General features: G+C 42.8%; 1 protein-coding gene across 4 annotated transcripts in view; it reads right to left on the bottom strand.

Moving 5' to 3' along the window:
• LOC130291604 (ras-related GTP-binding protein A) overlaps window positions 1–16,221 on the bottom strand; it is a 1,042,086-nt gene extending 1,025,865 nt beyond the window's left edge. For 2 of the 4 annotated variants that reach the window (XM_056540557.1, XM_056540558.1), the window contains exon 1: window positions 15,733–16,212. The gene's annotated coding sequence lies outside the window, so the exon portion shown is untranslated. Of the gene's footprint in view, window positions 1–15,732 lie in introns of all 4 variants that reach the window. The other 2 variants (XR_008847980.1, XM_056540559.1) reach the window with 2 other exon arrangements.
• Between the last annotated feature and the right edge of the window lie 1,120 nt (window positions 16,222–17,341).

Genomic DNA, 17,341 nt, shown 5'->3' with positions numbered 1-17,341 from the left:
CATCTTTAGGTATTTTAGACACGTGGGAACCCGTATCAATTAGGGCCTCTAGCTGTATCCCTTCCACAACAACCTTTACATAGGGGCATGGGGCGACATAAAGGGAAAGTCCTGACTTGGTGTATGTTGAATCTGGACCTGGTGACGATGCTCCTGAGGGCCGGTCCTCAAACTCAGGGGATTCATGTTTAAAGCCCAACACTGGGTTCTCCAATGTCCAGTTTTATTGCAGTGGCTACAGAAGGGCCTCTGAGTCCCTGGAGGTCTGTTAGAAGGGAAATTAGGTGGATTAGCAGGACGGGAGCAAGGGCAGGTTTTCTAAGTGGAGGTGTCTCTCGGCTTGGTGGACTGGTCCGGCTATCAAATTCTTTAACGGCCTTGGTCAACTGATCAATGTCCTGCCTTACACTTTGCAAGTCTGAGGCCGCAGGAATTGGTGGAGCAGGTGATAATGATACAGTAGCTGGTGGTGATGGTGGCGCTGACCTAGCAGATGCTCCCAGTGTCTCAGAGGAGGAGGCGCTAACTTCTTCGGCCTCGGACCCTGACTCAATAACTTGTATGTCTAGTCTCTTGAAAGCAGGAAAAGACAAACTAGGATTTTGCACTGCTAGCATTCTAAGCTGGGCTTTGTCCCACTTGTTTTGCGCCCCATCTATAAATCTGTTCATTAGCACTTTGTTACCCTGCTCGGGCGTGATACCATCTAATCTCTGTACAATTTCTAAGGCATTTTGCAAAGCTACACCATAGGCCCAGAGAGTCTCATCTGGTTTCTGCCATCTCTGCCATCATAGGCGGAGGCGTACCTCACATGGGGAGTGAGACTCGAACACTTGGTACAGTCCCTCAAAGATCTGCTCCACTGTTGCCTTCTCGGAGGCTGGCCAGGTGCGGACTTCTTCCAGTGCTGATCCTTGTAGCTGTCCAGTAAGCAACTGCACCTGCTGATTAGGGGGAAAAGAATAGAAAACAAAAAGACTCTGTATCTTCTCCTTGAGATCTCGCAAAGTGAAGGGGTCCCCATTATAAGTGGGGAGAACAGGGTTCCCCAAGAAGACTGGTGAAGCAACAGGAGCCCCTAGACTGTTGCGCTGGACTGGAGGTGGAGAGGGTAGAACACTCCTAGCAAACTGCAAACCCTCCTAGCAAAACCCTTCTAAAAAAAAACACTGCTGGAGTCGCAGGAGCACCTTCGCCCTCTGGACCAGGAGAGCTGGGTGCTGACATCTTGTAGGCTTGATCGGATGCGCTGTCGCTTTAAAGAAATTTGGGGAGTGCTGGACCTTTAAGAAAATTTTGAGTGCGCAGACCTGCAGACTTGTTTAGGTTTGCTATCGCTGCCAGAAGGTTAGAGTGCGCTGGTCTTGTAGTCTTGTTTGAGTGTGTTGTCGCCGTAGGATGATTAGGGTAGGCTGGCCCTTTAAGAATTCTTGCAATGTGCTGCAGTGGCTTGGGTGACCTACTTCTGGAGTCCCCAGAAGTATGCTGTGCTCCCTGGTACCTTCTGATGGCTTCTGAAGAATCTGCACAGGGGTGGTCTGGTACACGTCTTGCTGCGCCTAGAGGGCTTCCGGTTGGGTACGGTTAAGAAATTCTTCCCCATTGCAACACAGGAGAAACTTTTCATTTCTTTTGGCTGGCCAAGGAGGCGTGACTGCGAAGAACCAGCAGGGCAGAGCTGCGACCACTCAAGCGCGCGGGAAGGCCCGGGATTGACTTTTAACCCTTGCAGGTACTTTGGCAACAACACAGTATTCTTCACCTCCTCCCTTACTTTTGCTAGCGCCCTGGCAAAGCACAATTTCACTAACAATGTCCCATACACTGGTGGGCGCAATTCTTGTCGCAGCTTGCAACAGCTCCGGACAACTCTATAATTACAGTTATGAAAAAGGGAGGACTAGTGGCTCTTGCAATAATGGTATACACATGTTTTCTTGTTGCGGGTGGCCTGGTGGTTGAATAGTTAAAGGCACACACCTGTATCCTGTTCGTGTGATGCCAAAATAGTATGTGGTGACCACGGGGTGTTGCAGTGAGTGGTGGGGTCGGATGGTATTAACCCCCGGGACAAGATGTTGTTAACCACTAATGTTCGTGACGCCAGAGAGAGTGAGAATACAGACTACAGCCCCTTATATACTAGGGGGCTGGACTAAAGCCCATTAGTAGCTGGTTGCCTGGGGTACCTGTGGCCTTGGAACTCTGGGTTTATCATGTAATTACAAGACACATGACCAACATTTTATACAATCTGTACAACTTGATACATACTGACACAGACAATAAATGAACATAGTACTATGTTCTGTACTGGGACACCACATTTCCATCTATTTCTGGGTGCTTTTTGATGTATGGGGTAATTGTCCTGCTGGAAGACCCAAGATCTCGGACACAAACCCAGCTTTCTGACACAGGGCTGTACAGTGCGACCCAAAATCTGTTGGTAATCCTCAGATTTCAGGATGCCCTGCACACATTCAAGACACTCAGTGCCAGAGGCAGCAAAACAACCCCAAAACATCATTGAGCCTCCACCATATTTCACGGTAGGTACTGTGTTCTTTTCTTTGTAGGCCTCATTCCGTTTTTCAGTAAACAGTAGAATGATGTGCTTTACCACAAAGCTCTATCTTGATCTCATCTGTCCACAAGATGTTTTTCCAAAAGGATTTTGGCTTACTCAAGTTCATTTTGGCAAAATGTAGTCTTGCTTTTTTATGTCTCTGTGCCAGCAGAAGGGCACTATACAGTTGTGTCCAAACTGTAGTGCTCCAGATTTCAATCCAAAGCATGCTGAGACTGTCCAGGCATGCTGGAAGTTGTAGTTCGGCAACATTTGGCCCTTCAGATGTTGCCGAACTACAACTCCCAGCATGCCTGGGCAGTCTGGGCATGCTTGGAGTTGAAGTCTTGCAACATCTGTAGGGCTACAGTTTGAAGACCACTACACAGTGGTCTCCAAACTGTTCTCCTCCAGTTGTTGCATAAGTGCAACTCCCAACATGTCCTTTGGCTGTCTGGGCATGCTGGGAGTTGTAGTATTGCAACAACTGGAGGCGCACTAGTTGGGAAACATTGTCTGTTTCCTAACTCAGTGTTTCTCAACCTGTGTGCCTCCTGCTGTTGCAAAACTATAACTCTCAGCACGCGCTGACAGACCATGCATGCTGGGAGTTGTAGTTTTGCAACAGCTGGAGGCACATGGGTTAGGAAACACTGAGTTAGGAAACAGAGAGTGGTGCGGAAACACTGCGGTAGTCTGTTACCTAAGTCAGTGTTTCCCAATCCCAACCAGTGTGCCTCCAGCTGTTGCACAACTACAACTCCCAGCATGCATGGTACAGGGTACATTCACATGGGCGGGGGTTTACAGCAAGTTTCCTCACTGTAAATCTCTGCCTGTGTGAATGTACCCTAAAAACACTATATTACACTAACCCTAAATAAAGAGTGAAACACTACATATACACTACACCCTTACACTGTGCCCCCCCCCCAACAAAAATAAAAAAAATCTTGTACACCAGTTTTTCCGAAACAGAGCCTCCAGCTGTTGCAAAATAACAACTCCCAGCATTGCCGGACAGCCATTGACTGTCCAGGCATGTTGGTAGTTTTGCAACAGCTGGAGGCACCCTGTTTGGGGAAAACTGACGTACAGTATTTTTGGTGGAGAAGGCAAGTGTAACAATTGCATCAGGGTGCACCCCTATGAAAATCCCTAATTTAGGCCTCAAATGCACATGGCGCTCTCTCACTTCAGAGCCCTGTCGTATTTCAAGACAACAGTTTAGGGCCACATATGGGGTATCTCCGTACTTGGGAGAAATTGCCCTACAAATTTTTGGGGGCTTTTTCTCCTTTTACCCCTTATGAAAAGGTAATTATGAAAACCCCTTATGAAAACCTAAACTGGTGATTTGAACAGGGGGGACTGGTTACAGGGGTTCTGACAGAAACGCAAAATAAATAAATACCCACATGTGACCCAATTTTGGAAACTACACCCCTCACGTAATGTAATAAGGGATATCGTGAGCCTTAACACCCCACAGGTGACTGACAGATTTTTGAAACAGTGGTCTGTGAAAATGAAGAATGTAATTTTTCATTTGCACAGCCCACTGTTACAAAGATCTATCAATCGCAGTGGGGTGTAAATACACCCCTTGTTACGTTCCTTGAGGGGGTAGTTTCCCAAATAGTGTGCCATGTGGGGTGTTTTTTGCTGTTCTGGCACCATGGGGGTTTCCTAAATTTGACATGTCCCCCAAAAACCATTTCAACAAAATTCGCTTTCCAAAAACCCAATGTCGCTCCTTCACTTCTGAGCCCTATAGTGCACCCGCAGATCACTTTACATCCACATATGAGGTATTTCCTTACTTGAGAGAAATGGGGTTTCAAATTTTTGGGGACATTTTCACCTATTATTGGAAATCAGCATTTAAGTAAAAAAATATTAAAATTTTTCATTTTCACGTCCAACTTCAACAAAAAGTCGTCAAACACCTGTGGGGTGTTAAGGATCACTATATTCTTTGTTATGTTCCTTGAGGGGTGTAGTTTCCCAAATAGTATGCCATGTGGGGTGTTTTTCCCTGTTCTGGCACCGTAAGGGCTTCCTAATTGCGACATGCCCCCCAAAAACCATTTCAGCTAAATTCGCTCTCCAAAATCCCATTGTCACTCCTTCTCTTCTGAGCCCTCTAGTGCACCAACAAAGTACTTTAAATCCACATATGAGGTATTTCCTTACTCGAGAGAACTTGGGTTACACATTTTGGGGTGTTTTTTCTCCTTTTTACCCCTTGTAATAATAAAAAATATGGGTCTACAACAACATGTTAGTGTAAAAAATGAAGATTTTGAATTTTCGCCTCCACTTTGCTGCTATTCCTGTGAAACACCTAAAGGGTTAACAAACTTTCTGAATGTCATTTTGAATACGTTGAGGGGTGCAGTTTTCATAATGGGTCCATTATAAGGTATTTCTAACACAAAGACCCTCAAATTCACTTCAAAACTGAACTGGTCCCTGAAAAATTCAGATTTTGAAATTTACTTGAAAAATTGGAAAATTGCTGCTGAGCTTTGAAGCCCTCTAATGTCTTCAAAAAGTAAAAACATGTCAACTTAATGATGCCAACATATAGAAGCATATTGTATATGTGAATCAACATATAATTTATTTGGTATGTCTATTTTCCTTACAAGCAGAAAGCTTCAAAGTTATACAAATGCTAAATTTTCAAATTTTTAGTATTAAAGTATAGATGAAAATTTACCACTAACATAAAGTAGAATATGTCACGAAAAAACAATCTCTGAATCAAATTCATAAGTACAAGCATCCCAGAGTTATTAACCCCTTAAGGACCGTTTTTTTTTCGGTTTTTGCATTTTCGTTTTTTGCTCCTTGCCTTTAAAAAATAATAACTCCTTCAATTTTGCACCTAAAAATCCATATGATGGCTTATGTTTTGCGCCACCAATTCTACTTTGTAATGACTTCAGTCATTTTGCCCAAAAATCTACAGTGAAATGAAAAAAAAAATCATTGTGCGACAAAATTGAAAAAAAAAAAAACGCCATTTTGTAACTTTTGGGGGCTTCCGTTTCTACGTAGTACATTTTTCGGTTAAAATGACAGCTTATCTTTATTCTGTAGGTCTATACGATTAAAATTATACCCTACTTATATAGGTTTGATTTTGTCGGACTTCTGGAAAAAATCATAACTACATGCAGGAAAATTTATACGTTTAAAATTGTCATCTTCTGACCCCTATAACTTTTTTATTTTTCCGTATATGGGGCGGTATGAGGGCTCATTTTTTGCGCCGTGATCTGAAGTTTTTAACGGTACCATTTTTGCATTGATAGAACTTATTGATCGCTTTTTATTCATTTTTAAATGATATAAAAAGTGACCAAAAATGAACTATTTTGGACTTTGGAATTCTTTTGCGTGCACCCCATTGACCGAGCGGTTTAATTAATGATATATTTTTATAATTCGGACATTTACGCATGCGGTGATACCATATATGTTTATTTTTATTTACACTGTGTTTTTTTTTATGGGAAAAGGGGGGTGATTCAAACTTTTAATAGGGGAGGAGTTAAATGATCTTTATTCACTTTTTTTTTTTTCACTTTTTTTTTGCAGTGTTATAGGTCCCATAGGGACCTATAACACTGCACACACTGATCTTCATCATTGATCACTGGTTTCTCATAGGAAACCAGTGATCGACGATTCTGCGGCATGACTGCTCATGCCTGGTTCTCAGGAACTGAGCAGTCATTCAGCGATCGGACAGCGAGGAGGCAGGTAGGGGCCCTCCCGCTGTACGGTAAGCTATTCGGGATGCCGCTATTTCGCTATGGCTATAACGAACAGCCCGCTGAGTTAACCGGCAGCTTTCACTTTTGGTTTTAGCCCCGCGGCTCAGCTCTGAGCGCGCGGCTAAAGGGTTAATAGCGCGCAGCGCCGATCGCGCTTCACTATGACGCCGGGCCCGCCGTGATATGATGCGGGGTTACCCTGTAACCCTGCGTTATATCAGGAGAGCAGGACCAAGGACGTACCGGTACGTCCTTGGTCCTTAAGGGGTTAATGTTTAAAGTGACAGTGGTCAGAATTGCAAAAAATTTTCTGGTCCTTAGGGTCAAAATGGGCTTGGTCGCCAAGGGGCTAAAGGAGCAAAACATGCTTGAAACAATCTTATTTTTCCTCAATTTTGAAAGGGTGCCAATAATTTTGGTTTGGAGTTTGGTGTGACATTATGTCCAATTTGCTTTTTTTCCTCCCTTTTTTGGTTTAGTTCCAATACACACAAAGTGAATAAACATGTGTATAGCAAAACATGTGTTACTGCAAACCTTTTCTGTGAGAAATACTTCATTTTCTAGAAAAATTTCAGAGGTGCCAACATTTACGGTCATGATTGTATCAATGTACATGATGGCATTCATGGTTCCCTTAATGAACTATAGCTTCCTAGTGCTAGCAGCACTCATACAGGCCCAGACCATAACACTCCGACAACCATGCTTGACTGTAGGCAAGACACACTCTTCACCTAGTTTGCGGACACACACACTTGACATCATCTGAATCGAACACGTTTATATTTTTCCCCAAAGACAACCTCTGGATATGATGCTGAGCACACGCACTTAACACTCAGGTACTGTGTTGAACCTGTCCTGTGAAACCACTGTATGGTTTTGCCCACAGTCCTGCAGCTCAGTTTCAGGGTCTTGGCAATCTTTTTATAGCCTACAGTATGTTATCTTTATGTAGATAAGCAATTCCTTTTTTCATATCCTCAGTGAGTTAAGTGCCATGTTACATACTTTTATATTATTGTACTGCTTTAAAAAAATATTTTACAAAATCAGTACATTTAAATTTGCCCTATTTTGACCACCTCTAACTTTCTCATTTTTCAGTACACTGGGAAATGTGAGGGCTCAATTTTTGTGCCATGATCTGTAGGTTTTAAGTACCACTTTTTTGTATATGTGACTTTTTGATAGCTTTTTATAAAAAAAAAATTGCAATGTGATGTGACCAAAAAGCAGAAATTTGGGACTTTTATTTTTACGTTTACGCCGTTCACCGTACGGGATCATTAACATTATATTTTTATAGTTTGGACTTTTAGCATGTGTCAATACCAAATATTTTTATTAGTTATAATTTTTGTGCTTTTTTACTAAAATGGGGAAAAAAGGTGATTAACATTTTTATTAGGGGTGGGGCTTTAAAAAAAAATTACTTTCTTTTTTACATTTTTTTTACATTTATTTTACACTTTTTATGTCCCCATAGGTGATTATAGCAATCATCAGATTGCTAATACTGTTCAGTGCTATGCATAGGCATAACACTGATCATTATTATTGGCAATATTCTGCTCTGGTATGCTGGAAGGCAGATCAGAGCAGAATACCCTGGGAGAGAGCATTGGAGGCAGGTGAGGGGACCTCCATCTTTCATCTTGGCTGATCTGGTCCCCGCAGACGTGTCGCGGGCGATCAGATCAGCCATTTAAAGTGGCGCATTGCCGCAGGTGCCATGATCTGTATTGATCACGCCATCTAAAGGGTTAATGGCAGAGATCAGCACGATTGCTGACAGTGTACAGTGCCATACATTTACTGTGCGGCAATGATGCTAGCTCAGGAGCTGCACTCTCCGCACAGTAAATGTATGGCAATGTGTGCGAAGTTACTCACTGCAGCACCGTAAATTTACGCTGCATGTCGTTAAAGGGGTACTCCGCCCCCAGACATCTTATCTCCTATCCAAATCGCGGGCAGCCATAGGAGTGATTGACAGGGCAAGGAGCCAATGGCTCTGCATTTAACTATAAGGGCATCTGTAAAATGCACTTAAAGTTAAATTTGTCCTGGACAGGCCAGCTCTGAGGACAGCCCGGCTGACCTGGAAAATGCCCGGTGTGCCCGATGGGCAGTCCATCCCTGGTGCTGGTTGTTAACCCTTTGGGCTATACAGTATATCCAACCATCTATAGATAGCTCTATATACTGTATACAGAAGCCAATCTCAACTTGCCTCATCCTGACTTCAGCTCCGGCCAGGACAGTGTTGCTCCACCCCTAGTGATGACATCATTAGAGATGGAGCTACAGCCGCGAGCCAAGGGGTGGTAAGTGTAAGGCTCGGTTCCTATTATACATTTTGCTAAATGTGAACAGACCCTTCTGATAGTGTCTCAGGCATAAACTCCAGCATTTTCTAAACTACAACTCCCAGCATGCCTGGACAACCAAAGGCTTTCAGAGCATACTAAGATTTGTAGTTTTGCCAGCAATTGGAGGCTCCCTGTTTGGGAAGACATTGCATTATAGGCCAAAAATGTACTAACCCATTTCTTGTGGGGTATCCCGTGGACTACATCGGATTTGTTGGAGTACGACGACAAGGAAGGATTTGGCAGGCTGGATGTGGATCCTCTGTGTCAGCGAGGGATTGGCGTGGACCGTACCGATGGACCGGGTCTAAGCTGCTACTGGTATTCACCAGAGCCCGCCGCAAAGCGGGATGGTCATGCTGCGGCGGTAGCAACCAGGTCGTATCCACTAGACAGAGGCGAGGTCAGACGTAGCAGAAGGTCAGGGCAGGCGGCAAGGTTTGTAGTCAATGGTAACGGCAGAAGGTCTGGAAACACTGGTAAGGCAATCACAGGAAACGCTTTCACTAGGCACAAGGGCAACAAGATCCGGCAATGCTGGGAAGGGGAAGTGAGGTTATAAAGGCGTGGAGCAGGTGGGAGCTAATGACACTGATTGGGCCAGGCACCAATCATTGGTGCATTGGCCCTTTAAATCTTAGAGAGCTGGCGCGCGCGCGCCCTAGGGAGCGGAGCCGCGCGCGCCAGGACGTGACAGCCGGGGACCGGGACAGGTAAGCTCGCTATGCGAATCGCATCCCCGTCGGCAGTGTCAGTGCAGCGCTCCCGGTCAGCGGGTCTGACCGGGGCGCTGCAGAGAGAGGAACGCCGCAAGCGCTCCAGGGAGGAGCAGGGACCCGGAGCGCTCGGCGTAACAGTACCCCCCCCCCCTTAGGTCTCCCCCCCCAAAGTTGATTGCGGCATCTAAAACTAAACTAAAAGGATCTCAGCAGCTCAGCAGTGCTGATCGGGACAATCGCTGTAAAACCACAATGTCCCGATCAGCTGAGAGGATGGCGGGAGGATCCTTGTGTGCCTCCTTGCTGTTCGATCTGTGGCTCGATGCTCGAAGCAGTGCAATAATAGAAAAGTATGCAAACATGGGTATTGTGTGTATTGTATTGACTCAAAGAAAACATAATTTTTAGCGTTAAGTGTACAGCGTGAAAACAAAACCTTCCAAAATTAGCTAAATTTTCTTTTCAACTTCCCCACACAAATAATATATTTTTGGTTTCGCCACACATTTTATGATAAAATGAGTGAGGTAATTACAAAAAAACAATTGGATGCATTTTTGGGCTTGGCGTTTTTTCCCCTGACCACAGCGTTTTGCAGCAATCTGGCAGTTTTTCCAAATCACAGCAATGCTGAGATTATATTCTCCCAGAGCTCTACAACAGCTGATCGGTCGACCGGCTTTTACCTTTAGCCCGGTACGTCACACAGCGCTTCAGCCTATCACCAGCCGAGGCGGGACATCGCTGCGGCCGGTGATAGGCTGAAGCGCCGGGCGACGTACCGGGCTAAAGGAAGTAGGAAGTAAACAGCCCGGCTGACCAATCTGCTGTTGCGGAGCTCCGGGAGAACATATGGATGTAAGTGAAAGTTTGTTTTGTCTTTTTTTGCAGCCTGGGCAGGACGGAATAGAAAAAGTCTTTGCCGGACATCTCCTTTAAGCAAAAACACTATAGTTTCCGCATCCTTGGAGAGAAGGAGTGATGCATACCATCCCGACTTCCCTCCGCAGCCATACAGCATTTTCCAGCGCAGCATGCTGTGCTGGAAAATGTCCCTGCACAGATTGGGTCTTCAGCTGTACTCGTGGCTACAGAGCCGGGAGAACAGCTGATGTTGAGCAGTAGATATACATTGTAAACTACTAAACTACTGCCCAGCAAGAACTAACAGAGAGCATGCAATGTGTATACAGTATATACATTGCTGGTTCACTTAACCCTTCACTGAGCTGAGCGCTATGCACCAGCCCAGCAAGGAAAGAGTTAACTTACACTGCTGGACAGTGTAGGTTAACCCTTTGGGCGGTATACAGGATATACAGCTATAGATAGCTGTATATACTGTATACAGAACACGAGGACCACTTACCTCCCTCGCTCCCTGTGCCTACGGGGTCTGTGTAGCTCCACCTCCTAGTGATGACATCATTGGGTGGTATGGGTTTGAGGCTCTGTTCACATTGTACGTTTTGTATAATGTGAACAGACCCTTCTGCCAGGGTCTTCCCAGACAGGGAGACTCCAGCTGTTTCTAAACTACAACTGCCAGCATGCCCAGACAACCAAAGGCTGTCTGGGCATGCTGGGAGTTGTAGTTTTAAAACAATTGGAGGGTCTGTTTGGGAAGACAGTGCACTATGGGCGCTCTTCCCAACAGAGAGTGCCAAAAATGTCCTAACCTATTTTTTGTGTTTCTTTTTTCTTCTCGTTTCAGATTCGTGTATGCAGAGGATTACGGTGGATTCGATGGATTACTGCAAATTAACTGGATTTTTTTATTTTAATAAAATAGTTAACGAGGGCTGTGGGGGAGTGTTTTTTAAAATAAAATAAGTTTTACAATGTGTCGTGTTTTTTTTTTCTTTAATTGAATTTTTAGGCTCAGTAGTGGAAGCCGTCTTATTGAAGGAATCCATTACTAAGCAGGGCCTTAGCATTATCCCCAAAAACAGCTAGCGCTAACCCCCATATATTACCCCAGTACCCACCGCCACAAGGGTACCCGGAAGAGCCGGTACCAACAGGCCCGGAGCATCAAAAATGGCGCTCCTGGGCCTAGGCTGTAACAGGCTGGCATTATTTAGGCTGAAGAAGGCCAGTAACAATGGTCCTCGCCCACCCTGGTAACTTCAGGCTGTTGCTGCTTGATTGGTATCTGGCTGAGAATAAAAATATGGGGAACGCTATGCGTTTTTTATTTCTGAAAAAAAAAACGTATAGGGTTCCTCGAATTTTCATTCTCAACCAGATACCAACCAAGCACCAACAGCCTGATGTGACCAGTGTGAGCAAGGACTACTGGCCCTCCCTAGCCTAAATAATGCCAGCCTGTTACCGCCTAGCCCCAGGAGTGCCATTTTTGATGCTCAGGGCCTGTTGGTACTGACTCTTCCCGGAACCCATGTGGCGGTAGGTACTGGGGTAATATTTGGGGGTTAGCGCTAGCTCATTTTGGAGCTAATGCTAAGCCCCGGCTTAGTAATGGATTCCGTCACTAAGACTAAAAATTCAATAAAAAAAAAAAAGACACATTGGAAAAATTTATTTTATTTTAAAAAACACTCCCCCACAGCCCTTGCTAACCATTTTATTAAAATAAAAAATCCAGTTCATCCGTAGTAATCGACCGAATCCGACGTAATCCTCTGCTTACACCGATCTTAAACGAGAAGAAAAAAGAAACACAAAAAATGGGTTAGGACATTTTTGGTGCTGTCTGCTGGCTGCTGTCAACAGCTACAGTCTCCCAGTCTGGGAAGACACTAGCAGAAGGGTCTGTTCACATTATACAAAACGTACAAGGTGAACAGAGCCTCACACCCTTACCAGCGTGGCTACCGTCTGTAGCTCTGCCCCTAATGATGTCATCACTAGGGGGCGGAGCTACATTGACCCGGCAGGCACTGGGAGCGAGGGAGGTAAGTGAACCTTGTGTTCTGTATACAGTATATACAGCTATTTATAGATAGCTGTATATCCTGTATACCGCCCAAAGGGGCTATAGAAGCAGGGAGTCCTGTCAGTATAGTGACAGGATTCCTGGCTCCTGTATAGTACACTATGCACCCCTGTATACCATACAGCCAGGGGGAGGTGAGTAGTCATCCAATACTTCACTCCTCATCTCCTTACACTCTGTACGCTCTGTACGCTCAGCATCCGATCCACAGAGTGGTACCTTGAAGGCAGTTCGAAAACTGCCGCAGGGTACAAAATTGGTTGTTGAACAAACAACACAAAAAACGCCAGAAAAACTGCCAAAGCGCAGGAAAAAGCTGTGGCTGTTTTTCTGGCATTTTTGCTGGTGTTTTTTTTTTAGGTGAAAATAAAAATAAAGTAAAAACTTAGCCTTAAGGCCAACAAGGCTGTGTCCTTAAGGGGTTTAGACACCTGCTCTCCATTCATGCTCGAGAACTAGTAACACTAAGGCTTTGTTCACATGGGCAATGTCCGCACGGAAAAATTCTGAGCGGACATTGCAGAGCGCCGGCAGAATATGCCAGTGTCAGGACTTCTCAGAAATGTGCCGTCTTGTAGATGGTAAGGCAAAAGAGAAGGTAACTGAAAGCTCACCACTGCTGACTCCAACCCCATGGCTGGCAGCGCTCTATTCATACTGTGGACTCTGGAAGCGGGAAATTCTGCCGTGTGCAAGGTGCAGCAGAATCCCATTGATATTAATGGAACTCTGCTTCTGCGGACTCTCCATGCGGAATTCTAATAAACATAGCCTAACTAGTCATATGATACCGGAGAGGGAAAATGGCTAATTTAAACATTTCCACTTAGGAGTGTTCTCACTTTGGAAAGTTTCCACTTGTTTTTATTTTTATCTTGCCAAAAAAAAACAAAAAAAACAAGAAAAACCCCCAACGAATTTTCCTGCGTTTTGGAGATTTTTTTCTGGCATTTTTTCTTGAGTTTTTGCCTTTGTGTGAAAACTACATTTATGGTGGCCCCTTTGAAGAATTTTAAAGAATTTTGTAGGGTACTAAAAAAAAAAAGGATGCAGTAGGGATGGAAAGAATTGTATTTAACCAATTTATGTAATTGGGCAGGGACCTAAAAATGTAACCGACAATAATAAAAATGTATAAAGGGGCAATTTTATTGTAAAAATAATATATTTTTTTATAATTCATTTTGTGAAACTTTTTATTAGTAATATATTTTAACTATGTCTTTTATAAAGTGTGTTTTTTAATTTGCTTACTTTTTTTCTTTATTTTTTACTTTATTTAGGCACTACTACTACTCCCAGCATGGAACAGACTGTTCCATGCTGGGAGTGTAGTACCTGTACTAATAGATAGAACGTTCCAGGTGTCACTACTGACACCCATTGTCGTCATCCTTTATATTGCTGAGATGCGGAGCGGCTCTATATAGCGCACCGCATCTCTTCTATGAACTCCGGACCGGCCAGTGATGTAAATAGAAATTCACATAACAGATTTGTATATGCCGCTGAGAGCGGTGATTGCCTGACACCATCTGGTCAGAAGTGACACCTGGGGCGATCTGTCTATTAGTACAGGTACTACTACTCATACTACTTCAGCATGTTAAAAAATGTTAAAAAGAAAGAAAAAAAGGTTAAAAAAAGTTCAAATACATACACTTTATTAAACACATAATTAAAATACATTACTAATAAAAAGTTTCACAAAATAATTATAAAAAATGTAAATGGTTTTTACAATTAAACTGCCCTTTTATCCACTTTTAATATTGTCGGCTACATTTTTAGGTCCCTACCCACTTACATAAATTGGTCCCTGTTTAAAAATTAATAAAAATGTTGTTCTAAAAAATATAAATTTCGCTAAATACAAATTTTTCCATCCCTGCTGTATTTTTTTATTTTTTTTTTTGTGATGGTACCCTACAAAATTTAAGAAAAAAGGGTATCTCCATCCCTTTTTTGGTTGGCAGAAGTCAATTGTGAAAAAAAGAAAAAAAAAACGCCATAGTCTCAACATGCTGCTGTTTTAAAAAACTGCCAACGAGCAGGAAAACGCAAAAAGGATAGAAAAAAAACGCAAAAAGGATGAAAAAAATGCCAAACTGAAAAACGCCAAGTGGAAAAGGCATTTTTCATTTTTTCTATGGACTTGCAGCTAAATTCTGGCCACAGCGTTTTTTCACTGAAAAAACGCCATGAAGCAGATTTGGCATGTTTGCAAAAAAATAATAAATAAAAAAAACAAGTGGAAACTTAGCCTTAAGGGGACAGCAAAATTACAGGCTGTGCACTCACTACTTTACGTTGTAGCAGTGAGCCATTTCTTCAGTGTTGTCACATGAAAAGATTGTAAGGGGTGTACTCACGTATTTGAGATACTGTATGCCTTCTCAGCAGGACCTGCCTGCTTAGCCAATCACTGACTGAGGCAGGACAGGTTGTGGCCAGTGATTGGTTATGCAAGCAAATCCTTGAGAAGACTTATGTCAGAAGTATCACAAAACATTGATGAGTAGGGGACTGAACAGGAGCTGCAGTGGACCAAGGTAGGTGAGTACCATTTCATTTTTTATTTTGACTTTACCTCCAACAAAATATAACAACTTTTAGGAAACTGGAATGCCCCTTTAAGTGTTGTGCGACTACATTGACAACTCATTTGATTGACATATATATATTTTTTTTCATTGCTTTTCCATATGAGAAAATTGAGCCTAATATCCCTAATGGAAATCCATCCAAAAATGGCCATATAGTTTAAATCTTTGCAAACTGCCAAACTTCAGGGAGAAAAAGTTATAAATTAAACTTGGATTCAGGCAGTACCCCTCTCTGACCCCCGATTTGGAAGGGGCACTATTTAAATTATTTTTTGGGAAATTAAACAGCTAAAAATACCTTGTCCAAACAATACACATATAAGAGGTTGCCTAGCTATAACCCCAGATATGGCTGTAGTTGAGGACACGCAATTATAAGCCTTAAATCAGGTACTCGCACATTTCTAAGCACTTCAGTCTGTATTCACAATAACCAATGACACATTCTCTAAAGCAAGGGAAAAAACTCAGACAATAATGGTCAGAAAAATTAGGCTGTAAACAGGTATCAGCATATTGTTGGTTTCATGGAGCCAACCTGCATCGCGCACATCCTAAAAGCTGTAAATCTCCATGAACGTGTATGCAATGCATCACTGAAGATATCTGGCGAGCAGCGCACGGTACACTACACATAAGCTGTAAGATATCCTATCGCTAGATAAAGACAGAATTGGTACGATGCATTACTGATACAAATTGATACATACCCCCGTGTGAGGATTTCTGAATGGCTTGCCTCTATTGGCGCGGAGTACAGTCGTCCACTATGGATACCTGTCGCCTCTTGCAATCTACCACATCCCGCCGTGAACCTTGTGCTCGTTAACAATCGCGCCGTGACAAGTAGTGATGACTGTTATCTGGGCTCCGTCGATGGGAAGATTCTCATTTGAGAATTATAGTAAGTCCGGGGATCACTGTCCAGTCATGTATTCTATCTCCCTGCATTCATGTGGCTGTCACATAAGAATCCTCTGTTGCATAGAAGAATCCATTTTTAAAGGCAATATTCCAGGTAAATCCAGCTGTGCTACTAACTAAAGCATGTACGACCTGCGAGGATTCCCTCATATATCCGTTCTTATATCTGGGTAGATTTACATAAATCGTATAAATGATTTATGTAGTACGGCCTTTGTGTCTATTTCGTCAAACGAAGCATTTTTCAGCTGTAAGAGGGAGGGAGGGAGGAAGGCTGACATCAGAAGGAGACAGAGAGACCCCCTCCTTCTGCCCTCCTCTTTCTGCTTCTTCAGCACACCCCCTTTCTGTTCCCATTATTGCCATTTCAAGCATTCAGTACACCATTTAAACATAATGAGGTCACATGTCAATTAGTGGTGAACAAAAAGAGGAGATACTAAAAGGGAAGACATCTCCAGTCTGTTAACAGGAATCTAAGCTGAATATCATCCAATGACTACAGAGATGTCTGTATATTCCAAAAGATATCATCCATGTAGATTCTTTTGGAACATATTGGCTTCTGAAATGCTTGTCATTTCAAGGGTCCTTCTTTAGGTAATATAAGCAAAAGTATGTGTAGAAATATATGCATAGGTTGCATGAAAAGAGCAGATCTGGTAAATTCACTTGAAGTCCGGACACTTGTGAACCACTATGGGGCTGGTTTCCCACATTGCAAAATCATAAGAAAAAAAAATGGCCATATTTTTTATGTTATATTGTGCTCTGTAAAGGTCTAAGGAAAAGCAGTCATCAGCGAACACACTGATTATAAACAGTGGTAATTTCGACCTTCCAATTACAGACTTTTTAAACAGTGTGCTCTGTAGACTTTCTATAGACTTTAATAGAACATATCTTATAGGGGGAGATTTTCCAAAACATGTAGAGGAAGAGTGGGGAAGTTGCCCATAGCAACCAGATTTTTTTTTCATTTTTAACCCCTTAAGGACCAGGCCAATTTTATATTAGCATTTTTGTTTTTTCCTCTTCGCCTTCTAAAAAGCATAACTCTTTTATATTTCCATCCACAGATACATATAAGGCTTGTTTTTTGCGTCACCAATTTTACCTTGTAATGACATCACTTATTTTACCATAGAATGTATGGCGCAACCAAAAAAAATATTATTTATTGTTTTCACACTGTACACTTTACGGTAAAAATGACATGTTTTATTTATTCTGTGGGTCAATACGATTAAAATGATACCCATGTTATATGCCTTTTTATAAAAAAAAAAAAATCTAAAACAATTTTAACAAAATTTGTATGTTTGAAATTGCCCTATTTTGACCACCTATAACTTACAAATTGTTCCGTATATGGGGCAGTATGAGGGCTAATAT

This window comes from Hyla sarda, chromosome 9, assembly GCF_029499605.1.
Source record: "Hyla sarda isolate aHylSar1 chromosome 9, aHylSar1.hap1, whole genome shotgun sequence".
NCBI classification, from domain to species: Eukaryota; Metazoa; Chordata; class Amphibia; order Anura; family Hylidae; genus Hyla; species Hyla sarda.
Note: the sequence above shows the minus strand (reverse complement) of the source record. Positions and strands in the feature narration are given on the sequence as shown.